A 24424-nucleotide genomic window follows, 5' to 3' on the forward strand; every position below is an offset into this window, starting at 1 on the left:
TGGGTCTTTTGTTAATGTTTGAAGCATCTGAAATAATGAAATGACATAATGAATGATCCAAATTGATATGCGTCCTTTTTTGTTTTATTCTTTGACTCTTGGATAATCAGCCAATTCTTTTTGCATTAACATTTTTCATTGTTAGGAAAAATGCATTGCATATGAAACGGAAACATATTGCAATGAATACAGTAAGGTATAAAAGTTAAAAAGGATGATTCCTACTTATTGTGTTTGGGTTGGATAGAGGTGGATCAATCAGAATCTCAGAATTATAACATAATGAATAAACCAGAAATTGATTTTGTTCCAGTTGTTACTTTTGGGTGTACGTAACTCCAGTCAATATCGCCCTTTCAGCTTATTTCATTTCTCTTTGTGGGCTGAACTAGCAGAGATGACTCAGAATGTATAGGTAATCTCCTGAAATAATGAATTAACACGTTAAAATGAAATAACGTCCTGTGACAGACCCAACCGGGACAGAGGCTTTTGGAGGGAACTGCAGGCTAGCTTCTTGCCTACTGACTATGGGCCCTGGTGTTTGAGGGGCTCTATTCTTTGGGAGGTGTGTGTCTGGGGGATCTTTGGAGTTATTTTACTTCAAATTCAAGTCCAGGTTTCCTCGAAACACACAAACTATGAGAACTGGAGAACCCAGATACAGATTTGGGGCCTCTGTGTTTTGTTGGGGTTTAGAATCAGCAGCCCAACCCAGCATTGATTGATTCAACCCCCTCCTAGACTCAGAGATTCAAAGCAGAAGATTATATTCAGCTCAAACAATCTGATGCTGGGGTCTCCTGCTGTTATGTGTAATCTGTTTTGTGTTTACTGTTATATTGTATATATGTGTTTGTGTATCCTGTCTAGGTTTGAAGTGTCTCTCATGTTGTGTTATTCCCCCATTGTGTGCCTCCTAAGTGTGAATTGCCATTTTTAATTGGGCAACCTATTGTTTTTGTCTGGATGTGATTTCTCTTGTGTCAACTTTACCTTGTTACCTAACCATTGTGGAATGTTTACCTCAATGTGTAATATTTGTTTTATTGTTTATGTGGGGACTGCCCATATTTTGAAGTGTATGGCAACTTGTATTTCTTATATCACCATAATGTGTTGCGCTCCTTGATAGTTATTTAATACTTATAATCACTTATCTATACCCAATATAAATAATCATATATAAACAAGTGAAGAGAATAACTAAACATACATTAAACCATTGACCAAAATTCATATATAATAATCACTTAATATACTTAAAAAACTCAATAATTCATAATGTTAATACATATCCGTGATTATAAAATTACTAAACCAATAATGCATCATTTTTAGTGAAAAAATATATAAATCTCAAAAAATTGTGAATAAATACTCATATATACTTAATTAATATTGTGTAAAAACAGTGTCCCATAAAGCATAAAAATAGTGACTTAGTGCTTTAATTAATCTTCAATCCGTGATTACATATGAATCCGTGACTGTTTGTGAATCCTCCCATTAGTGCAGATGTAAGCTCACCTCCTTATCTGCCTATAATTAGGCTATATACGCTTTTGGTTCACCTCCTTTGGAACCTGCTTGATTAAGACTCTTTCCTTTTTAGATAGTGGGTATCCTTTATCACTGATTTTCCCCTCTGGGATTGATCCCTCCTCACGAGGACACAAGCCCCATATACTCTCCTCTCCATACGTATCTCCACATATAGGGAAAAAATTCCGAACATAGTGTTTTATCCTTTTAAAATATAGCTTTATTATCTCCAAGTAATACACTCACATTTGCTGTAATCAATATAAGGCATTCAAATGTAAAACGACTCCTCCGCTGACCGTTGATTCATGCACCCGCCGTTTGGCAAACAATCCGGCTCCCTCCGAGTGACGTTGCAGTCCCACCCCTACGCGTTACGCCACTGGTCACGTGGCTTCATCAGGGGGTTTTGATAAAATGGAGAGGAGAGTATAGGGGGCTTGTGTCCTCGTGAGGAGGGATCAATCCCAGAGGGGAAAATCAGTGATAAAGGATACCCACTATCTAAAAAGGAAAGAGTCTTAATCAAGCAGGTTCCAAAGGAGGTGAACCAAAAGCGCATATAGCCTAATTATAGGCAGATAAGGAGGTGAGCTTACATCTGCACTAATGGGAGGATTCACAAACAGTCACGGATTCATATGTAATCACGGATTGAAGATTAATTAAAGCACTAAGTCACTATTTTTATGCTTTATGGGACACTGTTTTTACACAATATTAATTAAGTATATATGAGTATTTATTCACAATTTTTTGAGATTTATATATTTTTTCACTAAAAATGAAGCATTATTGGTTTAGTAATTTTATAATCACGGATATGTATTAACATTATGAATTATTGAGTTTTTTAAGTATATTAAGTGATTATTATATATGAATTTTGGTCAATGGTTTTAATGTATGTTTAGTTATTCTCTTCACTTGTTTATATATGATTATTTATATTGGGTATAGATAAGTGATTATAAGTATTAAATAACTATCAAGGAGTGCAACACATTATGGTGATATAAGTTGTACACACAGTGGTAGTTATGTGTTGGGTGTTTGCGATCCAATTATATTAAGGACATACTCTGTCCAGTTTTGTGCGTTAGGGTGGATATCTAATTTGGCTCGCAAGATATATAAACTTGTATTTCTGTTAATAAAGTTATTCATTTGGTTTTACCTCAACATTTTGTCTGTGTATGATGCTTGGGGTAATGGGCTGGTATTAGCTATTGATCTGCTGGTAGGGTTTGTAGGGCAGGAGGCACTGTTTGGCAGAGACACCCAGGTGGGGTGCCAGGCAGTCCATCACACTTCCAAAAATACAAATCAATTCGGAACAATGAATATAGAAAATTAATCCAAAGGTAAATTGGGGTTATCAGAAGCAAAGTCCAGCTTATTAGCATGATAAATGTCATGATAAATCCTCAAAACAAATCACTATCTAGTAGCAGTTAATCATTTTTACCAAGACTTGTTCTGCAATGTTGAAGACACACAGGCAACGCAGTTACCTTGGTCCAAACCGTGTGGTATCAGGTAATGTGTTGAGCTGGATGTTGGTTGTCCAAGAAAACAATGGGAGATCTGAAAGCTTGTGAAAGCAAAATCACTGTGTTCTATTTCCATATTCCAATCAGAGAGGACAAGACAGACAAGTACTGGGCAAGAGATGTGAGAAGTGCCTTCTACCTCATATGCATTGAATACCCATCCCTAAACAGGGGTGGAGGCATCTTTTACTCACTTATATTGCTGCTTTACCACCTTTGCCCTGGCACTTCAACCTATATTCTTAAACTGTGTTTTTTTATTATTCATGTAAATATCTCTGTTTTACCAATAAATCTTTAATAGATGACAAAGAATAGTGCAGTATCCGTTAGCCAAAAAGATAGTATTGGCAGCCTACCTCATGGGTCCATTTGTTGGACTGAGCACTATAAAAAATCCCATTAGGCATAAGTCTTTGTGAAAGCTTGTGAAACCAAAATCACCTTGTTCTGTTTCCATAATCAAATCAGAGAGGATGTCAAGGTGGACAAGGGTTTTGGAAAAAATGTGAGATAGGCCTTCTACATCATATACATTGAATACCGATCCCTAAACAATGATGGTGGCCTTTGACACTTTCTTACACTGTTGTTTTTTTATTATTCATGTAAAAATCTCTGTTTTACAAAAAAATGTGTAATACATGACAAAGGACTCCTAGAGCAATATTAGTTAGCCAATGAGATAGTAGAGGAAGTCTACTTCATGAATTCATCTGTTGGACTGAGCACTATAAAGGATCCCATAAGGCATAAGTCTTTGTGAAAAGTTAGTGCTGATGATCCATCCCATCCTGTCTGTAAATTGCAGTTGAGCAAACCAGGCTCTTTGCAAAACACTGTAAATCGACAGAGGCACATACACTCATCGGCCATGTTATTAGGTACACCTGTTCAATTGATTGGTAACACAAATTGCTAATCAGCCAAACACATGGTAGCAACTCAATGCATTTAGGCATCTAGATGTGGTGAAGATGTGGAACGGGAGATGCACATCATGGATATGCAGCCAACAAATCTCCCACAACTGAATGATGCTCATATTAATATGGTCCAAAATCTCTGAGGAATGTTTCCAACACCTTGTTGAATCTATGCTAAGAATTAAGGCAAGGTGTACCTCATAAAGTGGCTGGTGAGTGTATGTAAAAGCAAATTAACTGCTTGCCAACTGCCTCACGTATGAGTATGGTGGCAGAGCGGCTCTCCTGCACTGGATCAGGTATATAATACATGATCCACCTCTTCCGATTAGTCACAGCACAAGCCGAGCAGTAGGTCCCGGCCAATGATTACTAGCCGGGACACACTGATCAATGAAGAGGATGACAGATTAGAGCTCTGTGAATGTGAACAACATAGAGCTCTGTCCTGACAGAGGGGATGAGTCAGTTTTCGTTTCCCTGCAAAGCAGGAGATAAAAACCAGCACATCCCTTAGTAAAATCACAACACAGTAAATACATCAAGCACTGTTAGGCCCACAGTTAACCCTTTGATCACCCTAGATATTAACACCTTCCAAGCCAGTGTCATTAATACAGTGTGAGTGTATATTATTAAGACTGATCACTGTATGTCACTGGTTCCCACAAAGTATCAAAAGTGACAGTTAGGGGCTTATTTACTAAAGCTGGAGAGTCCAAAATCAGACTCCCTTCTGCATAGAAACCAATCAGCTTCTAACCTCAGCCTGTTCAATGAAGCTTTGGCAATGAAACCTGGAAGCTGATTGGTTTCTATGCAGAAGGGAGTCTGATTTTGGACTCTCCAGCTTTAGTAAATAAACCCCTTAGTGTCAGATTTCCCGCCATACTGTCACAGTCCTGCTATAAGTTGCTGATCACCATCATTACTAATGTTAAAGAAAATAAATATAAATTTCAGTATATATACCATAGTTCGTAGACACTATAACTTTTGCATAAACTAATCAATATACGCTTATTTGAAATTTTATTTACCACAAATAAATATCAGAATACATTTTGGCCTACATTTATGAAGACATTTGATTTTTTTTTACATTTTTATTAGATATATTTTAAAGCAGAAAGTAAATAAAATTGGGGTTTTATCTAAAAATTTCTGTCTTTTTTGTTTATATATACAAAAAAAAAAAATCCAGTGGTGATCAAATACCACCAAAAGAAAACTCTATTTGTGTGACAAAATAATATAAATTTCATTTGGGTACAGTATTGCATGACCATGCAACTGTCAGGTAAAATAACGCAGTGCCATATAGCAAAAAATGTCCTGTCAGGAAGGCGGTAAAATTTATCTGAGGGCAAGTGGTTAAATCTCTATCTGCTGCCTCTAAAGAATGCAGAGTGTTAATAGGAATTATTTCATATTTACCTGACTAAAAAAAGTACAGCAAAAAAAAAAAATGAAGAAAAAACCACTACACATTCCCTTTAATGCCATTGTTCACAAGAATATTTCCAAATAGTTGCTGCCATATGAGAAGCCGGTGCACATGTACATGAAATATACATATTCAGCTAAGCAGACTGTCTCCTCTCAAGAACCATCTGTCGCAACTATCAACCTAATAGCTGACATTCTTTTATTTTACTTGTTTTTTTTATATATATATATATATAAGGACATTAATCTGCTAATAATAAACAAGTGTGTCATTACAATTCAAAATACACCAATCAGTCTTAACTGTATGACCACAGGTTAAGTGAATAGCATCGATTATCTCATTACAGTGGAAAGTGAATGTTGATGAGATATAATAGGCAGAAAGTAAACACGTTGTCCCTGAAGTTGATGTATTAAAAGCAGAATAAATGGGACAAGATGCCACCAGGATGCAGTTTGAGAAAAAGGGAAGCCAGCAGAAGCAGGCTGATGCTTTGGGCAAAGTTCTTCTGGTAAACTTTGGGTCTTGCCATTCATGGGAATTTTACTTTGACATGCACTACATGTCTAAATGTTGCTGCTAACCAAGTACACCCCTTTATGGAAACAGTATTTCCTGATGGCATTGGCCTCTTTCAGCAGGATAATGCCACCCTGCCACACTGCAAAAATGGTTCAATAATGGTTTGAGGAACAAGTTCAAGGTGATGACTTGGTCTCCATATTCTTCAGATCTCAATCCAATTAAGCATCGGTTGGATGTGCTGGAAAAACCAGTTTGGTCCATGGAGACCTCAACTTATAACTTACAGGACTTAAAGGATCTGCTACTGATGGCTTGGTGTCAGATACCACAGCATACATTCAGAGGTCTAGTGGTGTCCATGCCTTGATGGGTCAGGGCTGTTATGGCAGCAAAATGGGGACCTACTCAATATTAAAGGGGTGATCATAGAGTTGTGGCTGAGCTTTACAAAGTAGTACGATTGAATAAATACACCAGTCCATACAGTACAACCAGTGTGGGTATAGGTGTGTCTGTAATTATGTATTTACCACTTTCCACATAACTGTGTATTGTGCTCACTAAGATGCCACCTATCGAAGGGACTTCCACATCCGTACCACTCTAAGAGTAAAAGCCACCTACTCAGTTTAAGATTAAACTGCTTCTCATCCAACTTCATTGAGTGGCCATCTGTCTTCCTAAGCTCCCTGGGACTGACTAGTTTCCTCCCTGTGCTAGGTTCACAAATTAAATATTTGTATATTGTGATCATGTCACCTCTTAAGCATCTCTTCTCCAGGACTAATAATTCTAATGTGTGTAGTCATTCCAAATAACTGAGATCCTCCTGCCCCTTATTAGCTTTGTTTCCCTTCTCTGGACTCTTTCCAGTTCCACCATATCCTTCCTGAGGACTGGTGACCAGAACTGAACAGCATACTCAAGATGTGGCGGAACCAGAGTTTTGTAAAATGGCAGAATTATAGTTTTATCTCTTAAATCATTTTTTTTTTTAAAGGCAATAGTCTACTGATCTTGCTAGCTGCAGCTTGGTATTGCATACTATTGCTGAGCCTGTGATCTCCTAGGACCCCCAGAGCCTTTTCCATCCTCAATTTCCCCAGAGGTTCTCCACCTAGCATGTAACTTTCATTCATATTTTTAGCCCCCAAGTGCATTACTTTACATTTTCCTACATTGAATCTCATTTGCCACATAGTTGCCCATACTTCTATTTTATCTAGGTCTTCTTGTAAAGTTGCTATATCTGGTGGTGATCTGCTCTGTATAACAGAGCAGTAGTAGTGGTATAAAGAATAATTATGGTTGTCACATGTTCTCCTAAGTTCCCTACATCAAATCGAAGGTGGTTCATAAAGAAAAAGGAGCACTCAGCATTGATCCATATACTGTAGATTCAATTTATCTATTTAATAACTGAGCAGAGAAGAAGAAAGAAATGTGTTTGTTTAAAATAATTTTGATTTGTTAAAGTAGTGCATATAGTTTTTACTTACTTTATATCAGGGAGGTAGAAACTCCTCTGTCCCCACTATGAGTAGGCACATTGCACATAATCCCCTCAGCAGCATTCCTAAATCCTATTTTTGGGCACCAGTCATGCAGAGGAGCTCAGTGTAAATCAGTACCAGGTTAGTTTTTTTTTTAACAGGGAGGTCTAAGGCTGAACATAATACATGGCAGGGGAGGGCTGTGCTTGGGGCAAGGGGGGCATTTGCCCACTGAGCCAATAAAAATTTCTCTTTCATGCAGTCACTGACATCTTCTGGGCATATTATAGCTACAGTATATGCTCCCAGTTTAGGTAAGCATCACAGCACCTTGTAAAGTGAAGTCTATTAGCATCAACATCCTTTGGGAGATGCTATGTGAGCGAATATAGAGAACAGCAAAGGAAGTCCATGCTGGAGGAATGAGAAATTGTAAAATGTGTTGTGCTCATTTGGTAAAGAAAGCTGAATAATGTGCATCATTTTCGAGGATGGCATGGTATTTTAGCTAATATTTTATTTGGGAAAATCCCATCTGGCAGAGCAAATCTAAAACAAACTGTGCCTGGCCACTATTAGATAAATACAAGGTAATTAGTTGCACAGGTGTCATTCATAGAATGCCTTGAATTTTCCTCAATGAATGCAAGACATTCTCTGATTGCACAAGGTGGAGAGGTGGGACTGTGACATCACAATCTCCATCTCCTCCACTCACAGAACACTTTGCATCGATTTAGAAAAATTCAAGGTGTTCTGTTAATGGTGCCCTGTGTTCACTATACAGCAGGGCAGCCACTCGGCACAGGACACGGATGATAGTGGCAATCACTGTAGCAATGATGCCTACTACAGTCATTCTCCACTTCCACAGGTATTCTACAGGTATGGCATATGCATATTTATCTTGGTCCAAGCCATACCTAGAATAAAGCTTTAACGCAAAGTAAAATAACTTTAAGCCAAGCCCACATTTACCTCTATAACTGCAGGAGAAGAAATTCTTCTTCAAAGTTCCCAACAAATTCACTGAGAGCACAACTCCTCTTCCTTAAGTGGCAGCATAGCTTTCCAGTCTTCTAATGTAAAACCACAGAAGATGCTGTACTCTGGAAAAAAATGATTGCAAACTGACTTCACAGTTTCTGATGTGAATTTTACGGGTTAATTACTCCACAGTGCCGGCAGCAATAGAGGTCAGTGAAAATTTTATTTAAAGCTCCATAACTGCTTAATAAGAATATGTAAATACTTTAATGCTTATAGTCAAGACACAGGTGTACTTCATGAGAGTTAAAAGAGTACCATGTACAAATGTGATCCAAGAAGGCCTCTCTGCATTGCACAGCCCTGTCCATCCAACGCTAGGAGCATGATGACAGGAAGCAATGACTTCAGCAGTGGAGATGAAAATGTCATTCTTCAGTAAGCAGGATGAATTGTGGCCAAGCTGTATTGTATAACTGGGTCATTTACCTACCTGAGCTGTGTATCTGGAGTTTCTGGATCACGGGACTAACTGAACAGAATTAAAAATGCTTTCAGGTATGACAGTTCAAATATACAGTTTACCCTGTTTCCCCGAAAATAAGACTTACCCCGAAAATAAGACCTGGTACTGTTTTTGGGAATTGCTGAAGTATAAAACCTACCCTGTAAATAAGACCTAGTTGTGATCCACCTGTTCCACCACCTCTGGCACTGGCCCTGTGTACACCAATATCTACAGTCTCCTATAAACACAGAAGCGCGGCTTTTGTGTTTCCAAATGACAATCCCTCTTGTAAGTAACAGCACCATCTGGTCCCACAGAACCCCCTACCTCTGTACTCACTGTGGGACAGGGAAGGAACAGATATCTGAGGGTGCAGTGTGTTTAGGGGTGGGGCAGGGCATCTCATCCTGCAGCCTAATGCTAGGAAGCCGATGCCCCAGAGGTGATCACCGGCCAGTGGGGAAGAGGCGGAGCGGTGAGTATGTGCGCTTGGTGAGCTGTGTGGGAAGATAGGACCCGAAATGGGAGTTACTATAGAGAGGGGCCGGGTGCTGACAGCTGTGTTTTGCAAAGGTAGCTAACCATATGAGGGCAGTGGAGGGGGAGGGGATGTGCAAAGGTGAGCTGCAGTCAGGTGTTGCAGAGGTAAACTGACAGGTGAGTTGCAGACAGGGTGCATAGGTGCGCTGCAGCTGGGGGGGGGGGGGGGTGCAGAGGTCAGCTGGGGGGGGTGCAGAGGTCAGCTGAGTTGCAGCCCACCTCTGCACCCCCAGCCTCAGCCCAGCTCAGCTCTGCACCCGCCAGCCACGGCTCACTTCTGCATCCCCTGTCTGCAACTCACCCCTGCACCCTGTCTGTGGCTCATCTCTGCACCCTGTCTGTGGCTCATCTCTGCACCCAGTCTGTGGCTCATCTCTGCACCCAGTCTGTGGCTCATCTCTGCACCCTGTCTGTGGCTCATCTCTGCACCCAGTCTGTGGCTCATCTCTGCACCCTGTCTATGGCTCATCTCTGCACCCAGTCTGTGGCTCATCTCTGCACCCAGTCTGTGGCTCATCTCTGCACCCTGTCTATGGCTCATCTCTGCACCCAGTCTGTGGCTCATCTCTGCACCCTGTCTGTGGCTCATCTCTGCACCCTGTCTGTGGCTCATCTCTGCACCCAGTCTGTGGCTCATCTCTGCACCCTGTCTATGGCTCATCTCTGCGCCCAGTCTGTGGCTCATCTCTGCACCCAGTCTGTGGCTCATCTCTGCACCCTGTCTATGGCTCATCTCTGCATCCTGTCTGTGGCTCATCTCTGCACCCTGTCTATGGCTCATCTCTGCACCCAGTCTGTGGCTCATCTCTGCACCATGTCTATGGCTCATCTCTGCACCATGTCTATGGCTCATCTCTGCACCATGTCTATGGCTCATCTCTGCACCCTGTCTGTTGCTCATCTCTGCACCCTGTCTGAAACTCACCTGTCAATTCACCTCTGCAACACCTGACTGCAGCTCACAACTGTCATCAGCCAGCTCTCTCTATAGTAACCCTCATCCACAACTGCCTGCAGCTCACCTCTGCACCCCCTGTCCACACCTGGACACTAAAAAAATAAGACCTACTCCGAAAATAAGACCTAGTGTGTTTTTTTGAGCCAAAAAAAATATAAGACAGTGTCTTATTTTTGGGGAAACATGGTAGGTAGGTCAACTTTGTACCTAGCCATCTGACCACAGCTCACTTCAAAGCAAAGTGATGCAAACACTTCCCTGACTGCCCATATATTGAAAGCTGTACAGTTCAAAGCAATGTTTTATACCAAGAACTCCCTATTGGCTCTCATATTCATGAGGACTTACCATTGATCGTTTAATTTATGCCTTTATTTAGTTATTTAAAATAAAGCATGTTAATGTTTACTTCTACCTCATTATTAATTTTTTAACTTGCTTGTTTATATATATATATAGGGTTGGCATATTCCACAGAGCTTATGTAGTAATTTGCCAGTCCCTGCTCCACTGAAGCTTACAATATAATCAGGGCCAGATTTCAGTTATGTGCCTCCCAGGTGATTTTTCTTGTGCCACCACGTAATACTACACATCGTTATGGTCCTACAGTTCTGTAAACTTTAAACAATATAATTAAGTGCATTCTTCACCCAGTGAATGTTAATCTCACAATTTTTCCCTCAAGATTAATGGAAAAATAGACATGAAATTTTGGCATTTTTTGCTCAGAACGAGGTTTCCTTTTCACAAGTCTGAGAAGGGCTAAAAAAACACAGTCATACATTTACCCCAAGGCACCCATTTATAAAGCAGCAGTAGGTATGGCCAAACCTCAGTCATATCACTTAGTTAACCACTTACCTACCTGGCACTGTTACCCCCTTCCTGCCCAGGCCAATTTTCAGCTTTCAGTGCTGTTGCGCTTTGAATGACAATTGCGTGGTCATGCAACACTGTACCCATATGAAAATAGTTTTTTTTTTTTTTTCACACAAATAGAGCTTTCTTTTGGTGGTATTTAATCACCACTGGGGGGTTTTATTTTTTGCACTATAAATGAAAAAAGATCAAAGAATTTGGAAAAAAAAAGTTTTTCTTTGTTTCTATTGTAAAATTTTGCAAACAGGTACATTTTCTCCTTCACTGATGTACGTTGATGAGGCTGCACTGATAGGCAGCACTGATGGGCACTGATAGGCTGCACTGATGGGCACTGTTTGGCACTGATAGGCAGCACTGATGAGCATTGATAGGCTGCACTGATGAGACGGCACTGGTGGGAATTGATGAGGAGGCACTGATGATGCTGCACTGATGGACATTGATAGGTGGCAATGATGGGCGGTGAGTGGCTGCAATGACTGGCGGCCCTGATGGGGGCAATAATCATCACCCTGATTATCAGTGCAGATTTCCTCTGTGGCACTTGCTGGTTTATTGGCATTCCTCTTCTTCCAATTTGATCCAGTAGGGGGAAAATATACTTCCTGGTCCCCCCAGAAGCAATCAGATATTCCCTGGATCAACTACTATTACTTATAAATGTTAGTATCCAGTTATATTTTGTGCATTTGGTAATGCATCAAGCTGTTTTTCAAAACAATCTACTGGACTAGCCAGAATCAGTTCTTGAGGGAGTCTATTTCACATTTTCACAGCTCTTACTGTGAAGAAACCTTTCTTTCCTTTCTTCTTAAGGGACAATGAATTCAATTCAGCTAATCTTTCCTCATAGTTGAACAATACCTCAGTCTCTACTACAAATAGGGAGACAGTTGACTGGGATGGAATTTTTTTTTTTTTTGGACTTTTCATTGTTTCCCATTTGTTATATTTCTGATTCAAAATAAGTTGATCTGTATTTCTTTCTGAAGCTGAATTTTACATCCCACACTTATAGATGTCTTTAATTCTATTACTGTTTGCCTTTATTCAATTATAAACCATGTCTTATTTTACCTAATGCATAACATTCAGAAGCTGATATACCTTAATCACAATATTAATTTCTGGGACTGCAGGAATTTGTCAGTCACACAATAATTGGTAAACATAGCCAGGCATTCACAGTCATCATAAGATTAGACTCACTCCCTTGCTCAACGTTAGATATATTTAAACATATCTCTATAAATATCTCTCTACTTAAATTCATGCAAATGCTACCTTCATTTCCATCCTCATGTCCTGATAGAAAAAATTTAAATGGCCATTGATAGGTAGAATTTCAACTATAGGTAAACCCTTTTTTCTCGTTTTGGGTAGAGCACAGGAGGGATATGACCCCTGTCAGTTTTTTTTTGCCACCTCTGTCTCTCTGGGGAGATTTACCTTCATTTCATGTCCCATAGCCAAAACAGGAAGTGAGAAGAAATTCCTGCAAATTAACCCCTTGACAACCGGGCTATAGCAGAATGACGGCTACAGTGCAGTTATCCAGTTCTGGGAGGGCATGATATGATGTCCTCCCAGAACATGCCCCCACCGTCCTGCACCCGGCGCTGTCTGTGATCGTTGTGTCCTACAGACACAGCTGATCACATGACAAGGTAAAAGGCCAATCAAAGCGGCCTTTTACCACGTGATCAGCTGTGTCCAATGACACAACTGATCACAAAGTAAGTACAGTTGCTGGTTATCAGCAGTACTTTCCTCACGCTGTCACATCCTAAGGAAAGTACTGCCAATAACCAGCAAGTGTCACAGAGGACATCTGCACTTATAATGAGGACACTGATTATCAGTGCAGCCCCAAAAGTACCCAGCAGTGCTGCCCAGCAGTGCCACCCATTAGTGCCCATCAGTGCCACCCAGCAGTGCCACCCATTAGTGCCCATCAGTGCCACCCATCAGTGCTATCCATCAGTGCCACCAGACATTGCCACCAGTCAGTGCCCATCATTGCTGCCTAAAAGTGCCCATCAGTGCTGCATATCAGTGCCCATCAGTGCTGCATATCAGTGCCACCTCATCAATCCCCACCAATGCTGCTTCGTCAGTGCTGTCTATTAGTGCCCATCAGTGCTGCCTATCAGTGCTACCTCATCAGTGCCCATCAGTGCAGCCTCATCAGCGCACATCAGTGAAGGAGAAAATTCACCTGTTTGCAAAATGTTATAATAGAAACAAAGAAAACCTTTTTTTCTTTTCAAATTCTTTGTTCTTTTTTTCGTTTAAAATAAAAAAAACAGTGGCAATTAAATACCACCATAAGAAAGCTCTATTTGTGTGAAAAAATATATAAAAATGTATTATATTATAAATATATTTGGGTACAATGTTGAATGATCACGCAATTGTCATTCAAAGTGCAACAGCCCTGAAAGCTGAAAATTGGCCTGGGTAGGAAGGGGGTAAAAGTGCCCAGTAGGCAAGTGGTTAAGGAAATGCCTTGGGCTTCCCAGGTTACTAAATCCCATGTCCCCATTGGAAGATTTCTCCTCTATTACTGTTCTGAGGACAACATGATATCTTCAAATGGAGAGGGTGAATTTCCCTAACAAGGGCAATCTGGGGTCTGACCTGCGGTACAGGGTAGCCCTACAGACCCAGCCTGTATGTCACGGAATTTGAAGAGAGGCCTCAGGGGAATAGTGGAGCTTCCTAGGATTCAAGTTTAATTACAAGTAGAGTAAAGAGTTAAACCTATGGATCAGTGTCACTGGGACGAGGTGACAGGTAACTGGGCTGGTGGAGTCAGGTCCACATCCCGTGACACCAGCTCAGAAATGTTGCATGAAAGAGGATTAAGTGTACTGAGGAGCAGTTATATATATTACACAGTGCAAGAAGTTGCAAGTGCCAGGTGATCTAGCGTTAAACACCTGCCCATGTGAAGACGTGATGCTCATCACGCAGAGCACCGCTTTAATGCCACGTCCATGTTTCTGCATATGCCTCTGGCAGCCGGCAAGGGCATGAACGCACACTCCTCCCCGCCCCCACCTGGACACTGCCCACACATTGGTTCTGGTATTTGGGTTGATACACGGACCAAAATAAAAGCATCTGAAGCACAAGTTTAAGTGAACACATAAACTCAGCAGATGAAAGAATGAAGTTTTATAGGAATATAAACTAAATAAATTACTTTTTATTGGCTCTGTGGAGGGAAGTAGGTTGGACATTGAAGTCTACAAGGAAACCTAGCCATCTATTTTATTTACTTTTTACATATTTATCACGTTAAGGTTATTATGTTATACTATCTGTATAGTGTGATTCATTTCTGTTTGACACATTCAGCTCAGAATGAGGAAGTGAGCACCTGTCTTTTCTGTTCTCCTCTTGATACAGATACTGCAGGCTGCATCATTGTCATACCTTGCACTCAGATCACCAATAAATCTGTAACACATGCGGCTTAGGTGCTACTGAAAGTACCACATGTAACAATTCCACATGCAATTCATAGAATCCAACAGGAACAGGGCACATTAATATTAGGTATATATTTAAATAGGGAATATCATACCAAACAAATCAAGGTCATACCTGACTATGTTAGCACATAGGAAAGGGGAGAAAGCAGTATCTTCCCTCCTGGGTGACAAAGGTATGCTGTGTTTGGTATCCCTAGGTTCAAAATATAATTCTGAATATTATTCTGCCAGTTGCTAGAATATCACCTGCACGTATTGGAGGTTATTAATATTAGTGTAAAACTGTAGTTGGGTCATAAATACGGTTACCTCCCAGCACCCATCCCTTAAACCGGATTATTGGTCAGTTGGTCTCTGGCGACACCTATCCTAGAAAAGGGACTGACTAGATCTAGTATGGAGCTCCCTTTAACATCAACCAAGAAACATCTTAACGGACTTGAGGGCCAAAGCAACATTTTTTGCTTGGACAATTGGACTCTGCTATAACCAAAGACTTTGCAAGTATTCTGCCTTCTTAACTCTATGTCTTTGTAACATCTTTTTCTGTTAATATTACATTTTTTGCGCCATTCGACCTTTTCATTAATAAACCCTATTTTGAAAAGTGTTACAACTGTCTCTAAGGCTTTTAATGCAAACTAAAGAATCCCTGTCTCTTGAAGAGTGCTACTGTATATGATAATCCTCTGAATATAAGCAAAACCGTGGTGAACCACAAATTTATTTAAAAGCATACACATGCATACTCACAAACCAAAGGGGGATAAAAACAGAGAAGAAGAGTCCGTAATGACAGTCCAAAGTGACGGTATACCCTTGGTGAGGTAGGCTAACATGTTTCGGGAGATGTACTCCTTTCTTCATTGTTTTTATCCCCCTTGGTTTGTGAGTATGCATGTATATGCTTTTAAATAAACTTGTGTTTCACCACAGTAATGCACAAAGAGAGTGCGCCCTGTTTTGCTTTTGTTCACCAGTATCAAGATTTCCTGATCTTCTAAGGGCTGCACCTCAATGAATGACAGTTACAGTTATCCTAATCTGCATGAAGATTTGAGCGCTGGTTTTGTTTGTTTATAAATCCTCTGAATATACCTGTCTGTGGTGACAGTATGTGTTACAGATGTTTATTGTTCACATTTGTTCTTGCTAACATTGTGAAGGGTTGACAGTCCCAAAGCTATCTGGTGGCAGTTTGGAGTTTGAAAGGGTTAATTGGGTAATTAACCTAACCCAGTGACAATCGCTCTCAGGCTGCTGGCACCTAGATTATGGTCCCGCAAGCTGGAAATCTTTGTTCAGGGTGCAGCTGTGAGTGGCATTGTTATGCAAGTGACAGCGTGGTGTGAGATTGGCTGGTTTTTTGTCACAAGTTGGTGAGAAGGGCAGGGGTTGGGCACTGCTTTCATCACATTCCATGTTCTGTGAAACCAGATATAGTGAATGCAGGATCCTGGATTTAGTAACATTGTAAGCTGCTTTTTTCCTGCCAGGCACAAATGTATCCAGGGGAGCAGGGGAGGAAAAAAACATCCTGTGTACATGAGGCCTAGGAAACGAGTGTGTAAAACACGGCTTTAGGTGCGTTTTTTAAGCTGCTTTTTTCCAGCCAGACGCATAGGCATCCAGGGGAGCAAAAAAAAAGTCCAGTGTACATGAGGCCTAAGAAACGAGTGCTATAATTAATACATATAAAAGACAAAGCAAAGCAACAGAAATAATGATCTAATACACAGCAGAGAATTCTGGGAGTGTGACCTTTCGCACATTCCTATTTCATAGCACCAACTGCTCTGTTCTGGGAAAGCCAATCAGGGCAACGACTGCTGTGCTAGCTAATGAAATACATAAACAATGGAATTTAATATTTGGAATAATTCCGCTTCATTAAAATGCAGCACATTAACAGATAAACAAAAGAAGAAAAAGAAGATCGCAATCTTTGTTCCAGCGATAGTTCTTATCAAGAAAAGTTGAAAGGCATTGTGTTGTGAAATACATTGCAGCATGAATTACTAAAGTTTGAAGATTATTTGACTTTGTCTTCTCTTTGTGAAAGAGAGGGGAAAAAAATAATTATTTGTTCATGGGCCTGACAGACGCTGGATGCGGTAAAAATGTTTATGACAGAAATCCATTCCCGAGGAGATGCAAGGTTTCTGTGATGTGATTTAGATCTGGTTCACACATGGCAGAATGCTCTCAATCTTTTTAACCTATGTGATGAAAATGATAATTGCTGCGGAATGAGGAATATGTGTTTGTACCTATTGCCAGTCACGGGCAGGTTGAGTCTGATGGTCGTCAAGCGCTGACAAATATGCATGAGCTGCCGGAGATACTGACTTGCTTTAATGATGAGGACAAACATGAAAGGTTCAGATAAACTCAACTTGTTTCAAAGGAAGTCTAGACACTGATATATTCAAGAACGGAATATGAAGTTTATTTTTGGGCACCAGTTCACAAATATGATACTGCTGAACTGGCGCGAGTTCAGAAAAGGGCACCCATCTTAAAGCACAATTCCATGCGCAAGAAAAATCTACCATTGGTGTGGGCTGCGCACTGCAAGGGTTAAAGCCTTGTTTTTGCTTAGGAGTGGAAGAATAAGGTGGAATACTTTCCTTTTTACAAGCTCCACTCTGGTCCCTCTAGTGATGGGATTAGTTCCGCAAAGCCTCCTCTTTAAATGGGAGCTCCACCCAAAAGGGGAAGTTCCGTTTTAAGGACTGCTTCCCCGCTCCCCATTAAAGACTGGCACCTTTGAGGGTGGGGGAGCGGGTACCCGAATTTGACAGGTACCTGCTCCCACTTCCGGTCCGATCGCCTAGGAGATTGTAAGCGGAAGGTGTCCTCCCTCCCTGTAGTCTTTTGGTACACGTGACAGGCCCCAGAAGACTACAGGACCATTCAGGAAGCGCAGCGCTACTCGCGCATGCGCAGTGGGTACCCGTGTGTGAAGCCGCAAGCTGTCACAGCCGGGTGCCCACACTGAAGATGCCGGCCTCCTGGAATACAGGACGGCCTGTGAAACGGGCTGGGGGGACACACCACGGGACTGAGGGACAGGTAAGTGTTTTTTAAAAGTGAGCAGCTACAGTTTTTGTAGCTGCTGACTTTTATTTTTTGACAGGGTGAGTGGAACTCCGCTTTAAGGTGCTTAAGGCCATGGTCGCATGTCTGCCTCCTTCAGGTATAATTCGGGATTAATAATCCTACATGATGATGCCCATAGCCTGGAGCACCAGAAGGAGAGTAGGAGAGAACCACCACCAGTCGAAGTGGGGGGAAGGTAAGAAAAATAGCATTCTATTTCCCCTAGATATAACATTTAATCCATGCAGTATGGGGGGGGCACTCCAAGGGTTTTATTTTTTTTTGCCCAGACTAGGGCTTTAACCACTTGCCCTCCAGAGGATTTACCCCCCTTCCTGACCAGGCCATTTTTTGCGATACGTCACTGTGTTAATTTAACTGACAGTTGTGAGTCATGCAACGCCGCACCCAAATTAAATTTATGTCCTTTTTTTCCCACCAATAGAGCTTTCTTTTGGTGGTATTTCATCACCTTTTCCTTTTTTTATTTTTTGCGCTATAAACAAAAAAACAAAAAACTCTATTTTTGACTTTTTGCTATTAAACATATCCAGTAAAAAAATTTTTAAATTCAAGTTTTGTCATAAATTTAGGCCAAAATGTATTCTGCGACATGTCTTTGCTAAGAAAAATCCCAATACGTGTAAATTAATTGGTTTACGTTAACTTTATAGCATTTACAAATGGCGGGATATATATACTGGAATTTTTTATTTATTTTTTTTTATTAGTAATGGTGGTGATCAGCGACTTATAGCAGAACTGCGAGACTGTGGCGGGCATTCTGACACTGGGGGGAACTGACTTGGTGTCACTGACATCCCAAGTGACACCAATACAGTGATCAGTGTTAATAAAAAGCACTGACACTATACTAATGGCACTGGGCAGGAAGGGGTTAACATGTGGGGCGATCAAAGAGTTAACTGTGTGCTGTTTGTGTTTCACTGTGTGCTGTGTGTGTGCTTTCCGCTGTAAGCACACTGCTTTGTATGGCTCTGCTATGCAGAGCCATACAAAGCAGTGTGCAAGAGTTGACAGAGGAGAGATCTGTGTTGTTTATACACAGGTCTCCCCCTCTTTGGTAATACTGTAGTGGATTGTGATTGACAGTCCACGTTTTATTAGATGATCAGTAAAATGACAATTTTATAGTCTTGCTACTGTCTGTTTCTTGCTCTTTAAATTCCTTACTCTCAAGTAAACAATCAGATATAGGTTGACAGAACAATGATGATAATTAAGATGGCGCCTTCATCCGGAGTCTCACCCTTGGTGACTCATTAGGAGAAAAGTATCTTTTAATGTAAAAAACCCCATAAAAGGGAATGAGTCTCTTTGGGGACAATGACTGGAAGATATCAACACGGATGGACGAACACGCAGAAACCCAGTGGACTTTTCACCCAATCAATGTATATGCTTTGCCTGCATCATATGCCCTATAAATGATACTGTTAGTTCCTCAATAAAACAGAATTTTAGGAAGTTGGCAAACTGCGAAGTGTCAGTGTCTTACTTCCACGTGCACGTATTCTCATATTAATTTGGCTCACTGGTAGATCACGGGTGCTGGTGGGGAATACCCGGGCTGGACCCAGTGATTGGCAGACGAGGCCGTGAACACATATGCGCCCCCTGCAGTATTTCTGCTATAGGAAGGTGCAGAAGCCGCTAATATATGGCAGGCAGATAAGAAAATATTAACCAAACCAAATGTATTCTGTCTTGAAAAAAAGGCAGTTACAGGAGATATATTCACCATATTTTAAGTGGTTGTAAAAGTTCAAATATTTTTACCTTCATGCATTCTATGCATGAAAGTTAAAAACCTTCTGTGTGCAGCATCACCCCCCGCCCCCCAATACTTACCCGAGCCCCATCGTGATTTAGCAATTTCCACAAGAGTCTCGGCTCTCCGGGGACTCTCCCTCCTTCTTGGCTGAGACAGCAGTGGGAGCCATTGGTTCACTGCTGTCAATCACAGAGGAGAAAGAGGGGGCAGAGCTTAGCCACAGCTCTGCGTGTGAGTGGACAAGCATGTTCGGGAGCGAGCCTGCTTGGGTGCCCCCATAGTAACCTGATTGCACTTGGCAGGAGGGAGAGGCAAATAGCGCTAGTGGGGGACCCAAGAAGAGGAGAATCAGAGCTGCTTTGTGCAAAACCACTGCACAGAGCAGGTAAGTATGACATGTTTGTAATTTTAAAAACTGCCTTTGATACCACTTTAAATACGCAAATGGCCTGTATAGTAAACTTGGTGTAGCTGTTCACTGTTAAGGTCACTGCCAATGACAAAAGGGTGCTCTTTGTGCTTGGAAGAAGAGGTTTAATGTCCACATATGGAAGGCTTCTTTACAGCAAGAGCTTTGAAACTGTGGAATAGACCACCATAGGAGATAGTTCTAGCCAACTCAGTAGATTGTTTCAAAAAAGGCAAAATATGCACACCAGGTTTTAAAATGGTTTTAAAACCTAAGCATCTATTACCTGAATGCACTCCCTGATTACACTGTTCAACAGGTAAAAAGTTTTGGGCATAAAATTAGCTAATCTTACATAATTTTGGGGTGCTGAAAGCGAAAATGACCCTAAAAAATGTTGATTGGCTCTAGTTTCCATGATATATTCACCCATCTAATGACGTAAGCCATTCAAAATTATGATGCAACTTCAGCTGCATATTGCGCAATTGATACTGGTGACCAATAGAAAATTGAATGTATACTGAGATGATGCAATATTAGCCTTTAATTGCATCACTTCACTGCATAAAAGCTGCAGTATCTGTAGCTGATTGTAGTTCGACAGCGTCTTTACATTTCATTTTATGCTTATATAGGCTACTCAGTAATGCCTCGAACTTGTGTGAATAAAGCAGATAATTTCTGCTATATCTGCGGTGAAATAACTTTTATCTCACAAAAAAGGAGGATAACAGGAATGATTAAGAAAGCCTACAACTTGTATTTTGGCTGCAAGATAGGAGACCAGGACAAGAGCTGGGAACCACATATATGCTGCAATTCTTGTGGGACGGCACTGGAGCAATGGTTGAATGGAAAAAAGGCATCTATGCCTTTCGCTGTGCCAATGATTTGGAGAGAGCCAACAGATCATGTTAGTAATTGTTACTTTTGTATGGTGCCTCCAATTGTAAAAGGGCTAAATCAGAAGAAAAAGTTATCTGTGCACTATCCAAATATTCCATCGGCAATACGTCCAGTTCCTCATGGAGAGGGGCTACCAATTCCTAAAGCACCAGAATCCTTCGTGGTTGAGTCAAGTGAGGAAGAACCTGAAGCGTGTAGTCACGTGCAGTTGTAAGAGATAGCCCTTTCCTCGAATACAGGAGAAAAGCCCAGAGAAGCAAAACCGACACAAACTGAAGACAAAACTAGTGAGAATCCTAAGTATTAAAATGATTCAACTTAGCTTATGGCTATAATTTTTCTTGGTAATCCTATGCAATATATTATGCCATTTAGGCTTTGTTATGTAGTCAATATCACTTGCTTTATATTTGTGGAAAAACATCTATCTATATAATTATTGTGCATTATGTAGTCATTACACCTATATATCATAAAAATGCAGCGCTATGAGTAGATGAGGAACTGATACATATACAATAAATAGAGGAATTAGTCCATGTAGCAGTTGATAATAATAAATATAAAGTGACTTCAAGTGCTCTCCTTTAATTCGTATTCAGGCGTTGTGCGGAATGGTGCAGAAGAAATGCACACTCACCAGAACGCACAGATAAATGAGCGTTTGTATAACATATATTCCCCTCTGGATCGCTAGGAAAAGGTCTGTGATGCGATAACCTCCCTCCAGGACTCCTGGGTGCTCCTGCCTGTTCCCTCAAAAGGTGGCTTGCGGACTTCTCCTTACAACACGCCCTTGTCCAATGAATGGATGAGTTGCTGAAAAATTGATGCTCCCCAGGGGAGTCAAGACAAGGACATACCCATAGTGTAGTAGGTGATAAAAGAATTTATTCGTATAGTAAGCTACTCGATGATATACAGCTGTATATAAAAGCAGATTATGGACTAACCGTCCAGATTGAAAGATGGCCGCCGGAGCTCCACGATGCTCCGACGGCGTGACGTCACGGCGTTCTTGGCTCCTCCTACGCGTTTCGTGCGCACGCACGTCGTCTGGGGGGAATTGCCAGTGAACGCCGAGCCGTGCGTCGTCCTTATATATGCTAGGCGCATGCGCATTACAACGGCGCCATATTTTGGAAGTCTAAGCCAACAGACGGCTGGATACTGGAGCGGGCGCCATTTTTCGTTAGCTCTATTCTCTACATTCACTGTCATAACAACAGTGCATGTAGTCGACCAGCCATCATTGTTGAATGTACACATATGGTTCCATAACATTAAGTATTTTGGAACCCAGGGATCAATTAGTAAATACTCTAGTTAGCCTAGTAAATATGGGAAACGAATAGGGTGCAATGTCTTATATGTGGCACTAGCATATAAAACGCGACTAGGAATATACATACAATACAAAAAATGCAGAATACAATTTATTAATCAAACATATATAGTGTATCCCATGTTATGCAATTAAAACATATAAAACATATAAGAACATTTTTACTAAAAAGTTGAAAACGGTGCCTATAAATATACACATTATGCCAATCCACATTCGGTATTGGTCTGTAACAATATCTGGCATAGAAGTCCTATTGATACCAAGATAGAATAGAATAGAATAGAATAACATCATCCTGAACCACTCTATCCAAATAACGATCAAAGTATATATAATCCATAGACTTTTAACTGTTATTAATGAAACAATTTAAGTCTATGTCTATATTATGACCTTTAGGGTATAGGGTCTGGAGCTCATATATCCAGCGTGTTTCAAGTCGTGAAACCCCCCGAAGTCTATTTATCCCCCTCCAGTGGGATTGTATTACGTCTATCCCAACAAACCGTAGAGATGAAGGATCATTATTATGTTTCCTTTTGAAATGATAAGATAGAGAGTGGTCTTTGTACCCCTTTTTGATGTTACTAACATGCTCTCTCAGTCTATCGCGTAAACGTCTAGTAGTGCGTCCCACATACTGGAGTTTACAAGAGCATTCAAGAAGATAAACCACATTTTTACTGTAACACGTGATACATTTATCTATCTTATATGTTCTCCCTGTCGTGCATGAGGAGAAATCATATATTTTCTGTTTCCGTACATTATTAGTTTTGCAGATAACACACTTATTGCATGGAAAGAAACCTTTAATGTTTGGTGCAATAGAAATATTGTTTGGAGGGTTGATAACATTTGGTGCTAGTCGATGTCTCAATGCCATAGCTTTTTTATAAATCACTTCTGGTCTTTCTGGAAGAATTTTAGATAAGACAGGGTCTGCCAACAAAACATTCCAATTTTTATTAATGATATGTTTAATGGCCCCATGTTGTATAGAATATGTAGTTAGGAAAGGGCAAGACAATGACTTATTAGTCGTCCTTTTATCTTCTAGTAAAGCAGATCTATTTATATTGGCCACTTGCTGGATAGTTTCATTAATTCTATGTTGGGGGTATCCCTTTTCCACAAACTTAGTTTTTAAAACCTCGGCCTGTGCATAATAAGTATCAAGTTCTGTACAGTTCCTTCGAATTCTCGTAAGCTGACCTTTCGGAATGTTTGCTAGCCACGCTGGGTGATGGCAACTCTCCAGCGGGATGAAACTATTCCTGTCAGTTTTTTTGAAAAAGGACTTAGTGATAATCCTCCCATTATCATTTAATAGAGTCAGGTCCAGGAAATGTATATCTGTAGTACTAAATGTGTAACTAAATTCAATATTAAGCGTGTTATCGTTAAGTGTTTTAAAAAAGTTATGCAGGGACTCCTCCTCCCCATTCCATAATAAAAACACGTCATCGATAAATCTTTTATAAAATACTAACTCCGGCCACTCTCTAGCATAGATTAAAAACTCCTCCCAATAAGCCATAAAAAGATTTGCTAGGCTGGGGGCAAACTTAGCCCCCATCGCTACGCCCTTGGTTTGCACAAAGTAGTTGCGATCAAACCAAAAGTAGTTATTTTGCATAGCAAACTTCAGTAATGTTAAAATAAAGTCAATGTGTAGGGGAGATAAAGTGCTATGTGTATACAAAAAATATTTTGCGGCCTCTGACCCATCTTCATGTGCAATATTACTGTACAGGGATGTGACATCCGCTGTAACTAGGAAGGTCCGAGATGATATTCTAACGTCTTTGATGTCATTTAGAATATGCTTCGTATCCTTTAGGAAAGCCGGAGTCTGTGTAACCAGTGGCTGCAGGAAATAATCTATATATTCCCCTACTTTAGAGAACAGTGACCCTATTCCACTGATAATAGGCCGTCCTGGTGGTTTGGACGGGTTCTTATGTACCTTAGGGAGTATATAGAAC

This window comes from Staurois parvus, unplaced genomic scaffold (assembly GCF_062004578.1).
Source record: "Staurois parvus isolate SC_StPar_1 unplaced genomic scaffold, SC_StPar_1.0 ptg000061l, whole genome shotgun sequence".
Lineage (NCBI taxonomy): Eukaryota > Metazoa > Chordata > Amphibia > Anura > Ranidae > Staurois > Staurois parvus.